A 13,051-nucleotide genomic window follows, 5' to 3' on the forward strand; every position below is an offset into this window, starting at 1 on the left:
CCTCTGCACCTCTGCTTTGCAGAGAAGGGGCACCTCCTTGGGTGACCCCTCGAGGGGAGCCTCCTTGTCACAGCACTCCAGTGCTGAGGTTGCACTGTTTCCCTCACCCTGCCCTCGGGCCCGGCCCATCCCTAGAGGAAAGGGGCAGGGGGTCCCCGACACCCTGAGCAGGGGTCTCCCCGGGATGATTTTGTCCCTGAGACCCTAGAGGATGTTGGGCTGTGATGAACATGAGGAAGCCTCTGGGGATCTGAGACCCGGCTGTCTGCACCCTGGACCCACCGAGGCCCGTCCCCCAAGTGTTAGGAGGTCCGAGGTGGGTGGAAAACTCAGTCTTGTGGAAGAAGACAGAATGAATCAGATGATCACTCTCACAAAAATTTGGTGAACAACAGAAAAATAGGGGGTCACAGACATGCTGATGTAGGCAGGATAGGGAAGGCCCCCCTCCCAAGGCAACGGCAAAAGGCAACCTTGCAGAAAATAGGAAAAAGCAGAAACTAAGGCCTGAGAAGACCTTCACCTATCTAGAACAACAGACCCAGAAAAGATCCAGGAGGAACAAAAGGCCAGGAAAGGAATTTCAAAGAAGACCATCATCACTCCCAACCCTCTGGTAACCTCCTTAGCAATGGACTTTGACGTATGTAGAAGCCCCACATGGGGGAAGGTTGGAGAAGCCCTATAAAGGCCACCTTGAACAAAGGAAGAGTACTTATGCTGCCTGAGCCCATGTGATGCTTGAGCCCATGTGTTGCTTGTGCCCTTGAGGCTGAGCACATGTGTCCGCAGCATCTCCCCTCTTGAGATGTGTACTTTCATGTTTTCATGTCTAATGCTGGGATGTGTGTAGGGCTCTCTCTTGAGCACGTTATTCTCCGCTCTCTCATACTTTATCTTCCTCCTTACCTTCAAAACCTCCAAATAAAATCTGTTTACTTCACTGCTTGTCTACTCCTGAAATTCTTTTCTGCGAGGTGAGACAAGAACCCAGTAACCCTGGGTCCTGGGTGGCAGAGGGGATAGGGAGGAAGTGACTGTCCTTCTCCTCCCTGCTTCACATAAGTCACCTGTGGGGCCCACAGACGTCACTGCAATGCGACCAACCTGGTATTGTTCCCTGGCACCTCATATGATCTTTGGAGCCCCACCAGGAGTGAACCCTGTGCACAGTCAGGAGTGAGCCCTGAGCATTGCTAGGTGTGGCCCCCAAAACAAAACAATCCCCCAGGAACAGGATGTGTATTAGCCAGAGTCACAGGGTTCTATCATCACGCCATCATGGGGTGGGGGGGGTGCTGTCTTTTTACTTCCATGGACTTATACAGTCCCTCCGGCCAGGCCTTTGATCTTTACACTTTGCCAGTTACTTGTGAGACAAAGGAATTTACTTGGTTTGGGAATGAGGGGAAGGAACCCATGAGATTTAAGGAACCCTAGGATGTATATTGGGATGAACATTTCACTTTTCCTTTTTTTTTTAACTTGTTTTTTCCTTTTTTTCCACAAATGCTGGCCGACTTTGACCGTGAGTGTGGAAAGGTAGGACTACAGCTGAATCTTATGAAGACAATATTTATGAGAAACAGCCTCGTTCCTGACGCCCCATTCGCTCTCAACGGAACGACCATCTCCGAATGCAACAGCTATGTGTACCTAGGTCGAGAAGTCAACATGACAAATGACCTGGCACCCGAGCTGCGCAGGAGGAAGAGAGCGGCTTGGAACGCCTTCAAGAACATCAAAGAAATAGCTAAGAGGACGAAGAACCTCCGGCTCCGGGCACATCTCTTTGATTCCACTGTTCTTCCTGCATTAACATATGCCTCAGAGACCTGGGCCCTATGCAAACAGGATGAGAACGCTATTCAGGTCTCCCAAAGAAGAATAGAAAGAGCTATGCTTGGAATATCACGTTTCACTCAAATGAGAGAAAGAATCCGGAGTTCTGACATCCGTCGACGATCAAGAATCAGGGACGCTGTCTCATTTGCCAAGGTGTTGAAAATCAGATGGGCTGGTCACGTAATGAGATTTAAAGACAACCGCTGGACTGGAGCTGTTACCGACTGGATTCCACAGGATGTCAAAAGACCGTGTGGCTGCCCACCTACCAGATGGTCAGACTTCTTCGTCAAGATCATGAACAATCGGTTTGAGGCTCTTCATGTTCCCGGAGCGAACAGATGCCATTGGGCTACACTAGCACGTGACAGGGACAAATGGAGACGTTACTGGCGCCCGCTCGAGCAAATCAACGACTAACAGGAAGTTAAGTGATTAAGTGATTTCCTTTTTGGGTCACACCTGGAAATGCTCAAGGGTTACTCCTGGCTCATGCACTCAGGAATTACTCTTGGTGGTGTTCAGGGGACCAGTGGGATGTTGGGAATAGAACCCATGTTGGCCGCGTGCAAGGAAAGCACCCTACCCTCTGTGCTATCTCTCCAGCCCCTGGGATGAACATTTTAGTCACAGGGAACAGCCTGTGCAAGAATCAAGAGGCCTCAGGGCTCATTTGGGAAATTGAGTCAATGTGATGGTTGGTTGGGGACAGAGACCAGATCTGGCAGGGTTATGTGAGGGATTTGCGGCGGGGAGCCCTGAGCAGCGTGGCAGAGGCATCTGGGCTTCTGAAGGCCTGCCAGGGCTGGTATGTGCAGAGAAGGGTGGGGAGGGGGTCTGTGCAGGAGGAGGCACGGAGGGTGGAAATTCAGGGTGGGGAAATAAGGCTGGCACAGAGATGTAGAGCAGCATGCAGGTGTGAGATCCACCAGGAGGCAGACTATCAGGGGTGCTGTGTGTGGGCATGGGCAGGGGATGCCTACACGCTGGTGTCTGATCTTCACGGGCATCCCCTCAAGGTGTGTTTATGAATCTCCCTGGAGACCGGCGGGAGGGGCTGCTGGACTGCCCCACTGCCCTGAGCCCACAAGGCTGTGTCCCTGCTCAGGACAGTAAGGGCACTATTATGCTCCACTGGCATCCTTCTGTTTGTGCTCTCCAACACCTAGGACTCCCAGATAATTCCTGTCAGCCGGCTGTCGCTGCACCCTGGCTAATCACAGTGGTGGGGTGGGCACACGGGTCGATGCACAGCCTGGGGACCTGTCAGAGGCAGGAAAGGGCATGTCACGGCCCCATCACCAGAGAGTGGCTTGAAAGGTAGCACACGCCTGTCAGCTTCTGAGCCACTGACAGTCGGCCCTGGGAGGCAGATGCTCAAGGTCACCTCTGCTGATCTGGGGACCTAGCTAGACAGGAGGAGAGGGAATGGGAGGCTGGTGTGGAGGTAGCCCTGTCTCTTGCCCCTGGGTATGCACAATTGCTACGGGTCCTGTTTCTCATGGGCGGTGCTCCCTGGCTGTGCTCTGAAGCCTGCTGATAGGCTGTAGAGGATGGAGGTGCTTCTGGTGGCCACACTCAAATACCAGGAGCCCCCCACATATCCCCCTCTTTTTTTTTTTTACAATACCAGGCTGTGCTGAGCCAGGGCTTAATCCTGGCTCTGTTCTCAGGGATCAGCACCCTGCAGGTTCAGGGGAACCATATGGTATGGGGGATTCAAACTGGGTTGACTGTGAGCAAAGCAAGCACACTACCCACTCTCCTGTATGTCCAATACACCCAAGTGCTTCTGTTCAGACACTCTTGGTCTCCTGGTCCTAGTCTGGGCAACTCCTATCACTGGGAGAGGTCTCCTCATCCCTGATACCTCACCCACCACCATGTCATCCTGAAGGCAAACTTAGTGCTTAATAGCATCCCAGAGGAGCCCTCCATGCTCCAAATACACTTTAATATAAATCTCTAAGGCACCCATTCATTTGTTGACATGTACAGTTATCAACTCATCTATTCCTCAACTTATACTCACTTCTTCATCTACTCATTAACTCATAGACCCAGTAACGCACTCATGCACACATCCATCTATTTGCTCACTAATTCATTAAGTCACGACTTCATTCACTCACCCATTCATGCATTAATTAGTGAGTGTGCATTCACTCACTAATTTATTCAATCATCCTTCATTCATCTGTTTATTAACTTATGTAACCACTCAAGGCATCCTCTAATTCACTTCCTAGTTTATTGAACTATATATTCATTCATTCACCTGTTCTTTTTTTAAATTTAAATTTGTTTTAATAAAGTTGTTCACAATAATTTATTACATTTAATATTCCAACACCAATCTCACTACTACCATTACACCTTCACTGACAATATTTTGAGTGTTTCCATCCTGACCCCCAAAGCCTGCCCCCAAAGCCGGACCTAAATAATTTGTTTGGTACTGCTTGTTATGAATAATCTGCTAAAATGATCCAAAAAGTTTCCTTAGAGGAAAGTGTGTGAAGATTGTTATATTTCATCCTGGAGCCACCAAGTTCTTGTCTTGGTACATCAGTGGTGTAGAGCGTGAGATGTCACGTGGTCACAAATGCGACCTCGTGCTTCATCACTGTTCTTTGACTCATATATCCATTCACTCATTCATTGACACCTGCATCCATGCATCTATTCACTAATTCATCCACTCTCTTCTTCTTTCACTTACTGATCCATTAACTCATTAACCCACCCCCTCATTCATTCATGCCTCCATCCACTTTTCACTCACTATTTCATTATGCTCTGGGTGGATTCACTCATCCATTTAGTCATTTATTCTTTGGAACAGCCCAGTGTTCCCCCGGAGCACTGGCTCTGTAAAAGGGGAAATGGTGATCAACAAGGTGGACAGAGCCTGTCTCCAGTCACCTGGTCTGCAGGGTCAGACAGCATGAAATGAAGAGTGAAGACAAGCTCTGATTAATTACAGGGCTATTGGTTCTCCTGTGCTTCTAACATTTTTTTTGCTGTCCATTTCTATTGCTATGTCCCCAGTTCCCCAGGAGTCTCTCTGAGACCAGGAACTGTGTGTTTATGTCTGGGTTTTCAGTGCCCGGGGCAGGATATTCTCGGTGACTATTTAATGAAAGAAAGGGAGTAGAATAAATGAGAAGCAAGTTCGCCCATCTCAGGGAGATGCCTACTTCTTCATCTGAGTGCCCTCTGCAAGCGCAGTCAGTCAAGGTAAGGGTGAAGATGCCAACAGAGTGGCATTTTGAAGGTGAATCAGATACTGCCTGGGGGTGCTGGAGTGATAGCACAGTGGGTAGGGCATTTGCCTTGCACACAGCCTAACCGGGTTCAATTTCCAGCATCCCCTATGGTCCTCTGAGCACCACCAAGAGTAATTCCTGAGTGTAGAGCCAGGAGTAGCCCATGTGCATCGCCAGGTGTGACCCTAAAAGCAAAAGAAAAATAATAATAAAACAGATACTGCCTGGGTCAACAAGAATGTCACTTCTTTAGATGCCCAGCAAGAGCTGAGTCAGCTGCACTGGACATCTGTTATGTACCTAGTGCTGTGTAGGGCATGGGGGTGGGGGTGGGTGCTGGAGCTTTCCTATGAAGGTGAATATCAAGCGGGGGAGACAGGATAGGGGACACTATCCATGATCTGAGAGTGTCAGGTTGTCTACTGGAGTGGTGGAAGGAGAATAGATGGGAAGAGGAGCAGTGGATGTGTGAGCTCCTCATCTGGGGAGGTCATCGAAGGAGTCCTAAGTAAGGCGTTACCAGGGATGCCACTCAGGGCACTGAAATTGCTGTGAGAGTGGAATTTCATAACATAACATGTGAGCCTGAGCTATGTATCTTTCAAGAAAGGCAACATGGGGGTTCAGTTGGAATTCCATGTCTTAGACAGACCTATAAATCCCCTGGCTTTGTTTCTCTAATATCTGGGCAACAGCAAAGCAGTCATGGAATTTTGCCCCTGAGTTTCTCTTAGTAAATCAGGGCAATGGTACTTTTCAGGCAGCCCTGCAGAGTGCTGAGTGCAGTGTCCTGCACTTGTGGGAGACCAAAGCCCAGCACAGTGATGGGAAGTCACAGGGGATGGCAAGATTGGGGGTGGGCTGCTGGGAACTGCAGGACAGGGAATGGGTGAAAGAGCTTTATGGGTGAAAGAGCTCTATAGGTTGTAGCCTATGGCAGGGAGGGGCGGGACTGGGTGAGCGGGTCTCCTGTTAGGTAGCAGCCCACTCCCAGCTCTAGCTCTCAGTTGAGTTTTAAAAAATTATCCAACAGGACCCGCACTGCATTATGATGTTACATAAGTTTCAGGTGTGCATCATTGAAGATCGATTTATATATCTCATACATTAAATTCACCACAAAGAATCCATTTCTATTCTTCACTGTGCAATTAGCACCATCATTTGACTTAGCCTGCCTACAGTGCTCCTGTTTTGGGATCCATTCATTTGTTCTATCCTCTGTCTTAACGCATTTTGAAGCCCCCCCAATGTGGCATGGTGCAAGGGTAGGGGCTGGTTTGGGGTCTCTTTTAATTCTGCGGGCTTTGTGCTTCTGGGGGCCCAGTTATAAACAAGAGTGACTCCCACCTTCCCATCTGCTTCTTCTTAATGGGTTTCCTCTTTTCCTGGATGAAGACTCCTCCTTAATTTGTCCCTCCTTTAAATCACCCCATGAACCTTTGGGGAACTGTTTTCTTGCTAACTTCTAGCCCATGGCTGACACCAAGGAAATGCAATAATAAAAAAGGGGCGGGGAAAGCAAACATAGTCCGTGCCCTGGAGTGCATTCCATGCAGAGTGGTCACAGAAATGTGACAGGTGATTGCCATGTAGAATGACACCTGTCACCACTAATCCAAAAATACAATCATGGCACTCTAGCTGATGCCGAGTGATTATCACACATGAGCTCCCTTATTGAATCTGTGCACATTTCTGGGGGGCAAAGAGTTGGACATAAGAGACATCAGTCACACTTCCAAGGCCTCATAGCACCTATCAACCGAATCTGCCACTCACATCCAGGTCTGTGCTTATTTATTTGGGTGGGGATGCTCCCAAGCAATGATCAGTCACCCCAGGAACCACTGCTGGGAAGACTTGGCCCACTGGATCGAATGGCTCTATGCCTGGCCTGGCAGTGTTGGGAACTAACAGAGCTATCTCCAGTGCTCATGGGGCATGAGGTGCCAGGGGTCAGATAATCAAGGCATATGTTCCAGACCTTTGAGCTTTGTCCCTGGCACTGTGCTCTTAATCATTACACTGTGTAAAGGTAAATGTAAAGGCCCTCCCGTTGATCGTCGATTTGCTCGAGCGGGCCCAGTAACGTCTCCATTGGAGACTTTGTTGTTACTGTGTCTGGCATATCCAATACTCTTGGTAGCTTGTCAGGCTCTCCGAGAGGGACGGAGGAATCGAACTCGGGTCGGCCATGTTGGCCGCTTGTAAGGCGAACGCCCTACCCGCTGTGCTATCGCTCCAGCCCATTACACTGTGTAAAAAATAAAAAAAAAACACAGCAGCAGCAGTCTATCTCTCCCCAGCCCTCGTCCGGTAGTCTCAGGTCTTCTCCCCACTCCAGGGAGGTCGATAGCAATGGGCAGGCGAAGGAAGGAAACGAGGGCCAGGCTGGTTGGTCTTAGTTGCAGTTTATTCCAATCCTCTCTCCATTCACTCCTGTCTCTCCTCTGCCTCTTCCAGCCCTTTCTTACAGTCTCATTATATCCCATAAAAGAAACCCATGTCATGGAGGGCCCAAGTTTTCTCAGACCTGTGACCCCCAGTTCTCTCAAGCACGTGTTCCCATTCTCTCAGGTCTGTCCCCCCAGAGTCTCTCAAGCACGTGTTCTGCTTTCTCTCCAGGTCTGTCTCCTTCTCTCAGTCCTGTCTCTTTGATTCAGCCCCGTCTCTCCAGGTTCTCTAAAGCACGTGTTCTCTCAGAGAGCCCCGAAAATCTCCTCATACAGATCATGGTACCTCTAAAGGGCGCAATACAGTGATGTCATCAAAAGGAGTTACAGAAAGAACATTGAGGCAGCAAAACATACATTGTTTCTTTACACCTGCAGGCCAGTAATTTTGGCCTCCAGAAAGAAGGCCTCCGAGCCTCCAAACCAAGACTGAAACCTTTCATAAGCACTTTCACAAGCTACAAGCACTTGGATTTGCTTCCCAAAGACCAGTTTGCTAGAACTTGGAATCTACACCCCAAAGACAAGAATCAGAGCTTTGCATCCCAAAGACTAGCCTGCCTAGAGCCTGGAATCTACATCCCAAAGATCAGGCCTGGCTGGCACCTGAGATTTCTGTGAGAAAAGGGAAAATGCCTCTTACAATATTCTGAAATTATTTACTGAAGGCAGTTTGAAAGGGAGAAATGTTCAGCCTCATCCAAACTAGTCAGGACACATGGAAAAGCCACTTCTAGGACAGATTCTCATTTAGCAGATCAACCCACCATAGAACGAAATCCCCTGGGTGTGTTTCTCCTCTCCTTGTCCAACCAACATATAAACATACATAATATAAATCATTCTGTATGGACACAGTGAGAAATACTTTAAGCTTATAGAATTGCTCTCCTAGTGCCATCTTGATCTCAGACTACAGTGCTCAGGCCAGATAATCTTTCCTATCCCTAGCAGGGTCTCATTCTCCTAAAGAGCCTTGAATATAATCTCAGGGCTAGGATGAAGGAGACGTTACTGGGGCCTGCTCGAGGCAATCGACGAATAACAGGATGATTTGGCCATTTGGCTTTTGGACTAGCAGGGTCCTAGTCTCACTGTTACTTTAGGATCATGACAGCATTTGTCTATGATCAAACCCCTAACTTATAGTTAAGAATCGTGGCACTTTGCACTGTACAAATATAATGCAATCCCTATTACGATACTCATGACATTCTTTAAAGAATTGGAGCAAACACTCCTGAAATTCATATGGAACAATAATAAGCTCCCACGAATAACTAAAGCAATTCTTGGGAAAAAGAAAATGGGAGGAATCAACCTCCCTAACTTCAAACTCTACTACAAAGCAGTAATAATCAAAACAGCATGGTACTGGAACAAAGGCAGAGCTGCAGACCAATGAAACAGGGTTGAATATACTGACATCCCCCCCCTCCCCACAAGCATATGATCATCTAATCTTTGATAAGGGGGCAAGAAATGTGAAGTGGAGCAAGGAAAGCCTCTTTAACAAATTGTGCTGGCAAAACTGAACGGCTACATGCAAAAAAGTGGGCTCAGATCTCTGCCTAACATCATGTACAAAAGTAAGATAAAAATGGATTAAAGACCTCAACATCAGACCGGAATCCATAAGGTTCACTGAAGACAAGGTTGGCAAAACCCTCCACGACATTGAAGCTAATGGTATCTTCAAAAATGTCACGCCACTGGCCAAGCAAGCGAAAACAGAGATAGACAAATGGGACTATCTTAAACTAAGAAACTTCCGCACCTCCAAAGAAACAGTGACCAAAATACAAGCTAAGCGAAATGAGTCAGAAAGAGAGGGATAGACATAGAAAGACTGCATTCATCTGTGGATGGAACATAAAGTAACAAGAATAGCTGAGATAAGTATGAGGAGGTTTATTCCATGGCTTGGAGGCCAGCTGCACACTCTAGGGGTAAAGGTAGCTCAGATAGAGAAGGGAGCACCAAATAAAGGGTGTTGGAAGGATCCTCCCAGTATGGGAGATGCATGCTGAAAGTAGACTATAGACTGCACAAGATTGCCACTCAATTCCTCTTTTGCAAACCACAGCACCCAAAAGGAGAGAGAGAACAAAAGGGAATGCCCTGCCACAGAGGCAGGGGAAATGGGGGGATGGGAGGGTGGGGGATGGGAGGAATACTCGGATTAGTGGTGGTGGAGAATGGGCACTGGTGGAGAGATGGGTACTCAATCATTGTATAACTGAAACCCAATCACAAAAATTTGTAAGTCTACAACTCTACCTCATGGTGTTTCTCTAATAAAAATTAAAAAAAAAAAGAATTGTGGCGCTTTGGTCTGGCCCATCTCGATGCCAGGGTAGCACTTAGCTTACTTGCTTGCCCTGGTTCCATTTAGTCCCTCGGCGGGACCCTGCTATTGGGGGCATTAGGAAGTGAGGGCAACTGAGCTTAAGTTGAGAAATCTGATGCCCTGGAGTGAATAATATTCAAAGCCAATTAAATCCTAAGTTACAAAGCATAATACTAATTGTCTTCCTGTATCTATACAAAAAAGGACATTACATTAAAGTAAACAAAAGACATAAGGAGAGGAGAAAGGCAATATTAACTTGTATTACAAGTTCAGTGTCCTAGAAGGATCCAACCTTACAAATTAACAGATTCTGATTAGGGGAAAAGCTGATTAACCGGTTAGGGAAGAGAGCACAAAGAAGTGCTTACTGTTAGGGCGTGGGCTGGAGTGATAGCACAGGGTAGGGCGTTTGCCTTGCACACAGCCAATATGGCCAACCCGAGTTCGATTCCTCCACCCCTCTCGGAGAGCCCGGCAAGCTACCGAGAGTATCTCGCCCGCATGGCAGAGCCTGGCAAGCTCCCCGTGACATATTCGATATGCCAAACACAGTAACAACGAGTCTCATGATGGAGATGTTACTGGGCCTGCTTGAGCAAATTGATGAACAACGGGAGGACAGTGACAGTGACAGTGACTGTTAGGGTGAGGATCGAGATCTCCCTCTAACAACAAAGAGACTCCAGAGACTGCAAACAGCAAGCAGGGTTTATTATAAGAGTGGATAGCCAGGGTAGAGTCGCCTACACAGATACGCAGGTCCAGCAGGTTGGGTAAATACCCCAAGATTCTCAAAGGAGATCTTATATAGGCCTTCACCAACCATTACAGTAGAGCCCACGCATTTCGTAGCCAATAGATTTGTAACAACAGATACTTTCCTGACCAATCCATTTTAAAGCATATCACTCCTTAGCCTATAGTTTAAAGATCAGTATTTGCATCAGGGCATAGGAACGTCCTGGTTTTTAGGGAAGTCCTGGGTCTTGTGAGAGACATATGGTTATCTGGTCTGACCCTCACCCTTCTCGTGACTTGCAACTTGGGGCATCTATATCTGAATTCCTTGCTCAGGGGAAGAAAAACCAGTTATTTTGCAGTGCGGGTTCCTGTTAAGCTAAGCTAAATTAATTCTGATGGTCCATCTTGGGCCTGTCCCTCACAGTTACAGATAAACAAAGTAATGGGAATGACTTGGGAGCACTGCGATGTGTGCAACCTGATAAACCTAAGCTCCTTGTATTCCAACATTACACTATAAGTCTTCTTATTGTTTCTTATAAATTTAATATTTTATAATAGTAAATATAAGCAATAAGTTCAGTATTTATTATTTCATTCATCCAGTAAGTATTTATCGAACATCATGCTAGCATCCGAGCTTCAGCAGAGCACAAGGCCTCTACCTTTGCAGGGAGTTTGCATTCAGATCAGGACATTTTGGCACATAGAGGAATTTTTTCATAGCTGGTACATTTTTAGAGAAGCTGATGTGTGAATTGGGTTCTGAAGCATCCATAGGAGTTTTCCTGCTCAGATACAAAAGGCTTTACATGGGTGTGAGGAAATCTTGAATCCACAGGCCCGGAACTAAGTTCCTGGAATTCTGAATTGTATTCCCTCTTCAGTCTTTCCTTTCCTCCCTCCTCACTTATTTCCTTCCCTACCCGCTCCCTCCCTTTACATTCATTTCTAAGTGGTGATACATTCACATTGTTGGAAAAATCTCAAGACCAAGAAAAGGTGCAGAAAGAAATATCTTCTTCCCCACTAGATTCTCCACCTGCTTCTTCAACGTCCATTTTCCCATTCCCTTTCCTATTTCTATTTCCTCTGTGCCCTTCCAGTCTTTCTTATGCAAATGTAAACACATGCATATGCAAATGTTTCCTCCTTTTTGCCTTTCCCTAGAGAGAGCACACTGCCCTCTCTGAAGAAAGGGGAGAATTTCATGGCCCTGACCCATAGTATTAGAGGATGTGGGCAGCAGGAAAACTTCAGGTTGGGTTTAGGTGGTGATGGGCCTTGAATGACCACACCCCAGAGTCCCTTTGAGTACTCAGGTAAGGGTCTCTGTTTGTCTGGGTCATTTCTCAAAGCTTTTATTTTAAGTTCTTTCTTTCTTTCTTTCTTTCTTTCTTTCTTTCTTTCTTTCTTTCTTCTTTCTTTCTTTCTTTCTTTCTTTCTTTCTTATTTTAATGACTCATAGAAAATACAGTTACAGACTTACAAATTTTTGTAATTACATTTCAATCAAATAATGTTGAGTATTCATCCCTCCACCAGTGCCTTTTCTCCATCACCAATGTTCCCAGTGTCCCTCCCCCTGCTTCTGTCTCTGTCTCTGTATCTCTCCTTTTGGCTGTTGTGGTTTGAGTGCTGAAACTTTTTTTTCTTTTTGGGTCACGCCTGGTGATGCATAGGGGTTACTCCTGGCTCATGCACTTAGAGATTATTCCTGGCGGTGCTCGGGGGACCATATGGGATGCTGGAAATTGAACCCATGCCTACTGTGTGCAAGGCAAACTCCCTACCCGCTGTGCTATCGCTCCAGCCCCTGAAGTGCTAATATTTTCAAGGAAACTCCAAACCCAGCCAGACATAGCCAGAGCTGTCTAGTGAAGCTCATTTAAAAGGCACAACAGTGCAATCACCCCAGGATCCCCCACAAAATATAAAGGGGAATGAAACTGGAGACCGAGGGGGGCCCTGGGAATCTGTATCACGTTGGGAACAAGTGTTTTTTCTTCATTTATTTCCTGGAAAACATTTGCTGACTCACAGACCAGCCCACTTCCCTTTGTCAGTCCTTGGGACCAAATTGCTGGCTGCAAAGTACGCATTTTTTATTAAAAATCACTTTAGGTTGGTGCATATTTGGAAGACAGATTCACATAGGGATAGCCTGCCTGTATTGCTTGCTATAGATAAGTGATGAATTATTTTAATCACAAATGAATTTAACAGCACGGCAGAAGTGAATTTGGGAGATTTTTCACAATCTGGTTGTCTTTCCTGATGCTCTGCATTTCTGTTTAGCATCCAATGGAGACTAATAGAGAGTCTTGGACAGCCCATCAAACTCCTGCCCAGCAGATTCGCCCCAACCTGAATAAAGATGGGCCGTC

Source organism: Sorex fumeus, unplaced genomic scaffold (genome assembly GCF_029834395.1).
Source record: "Sorex fumeus unplaced genomic scaffold, SorFum_2.1 ptg000130l, whole genome shotgun sequence".
Lineage (NCBI taxonomy): Eukaryota > Metazoa > Chordata > Mammalia > Eulipotyphla > Soricidae > Sorex > Sorex fumeus.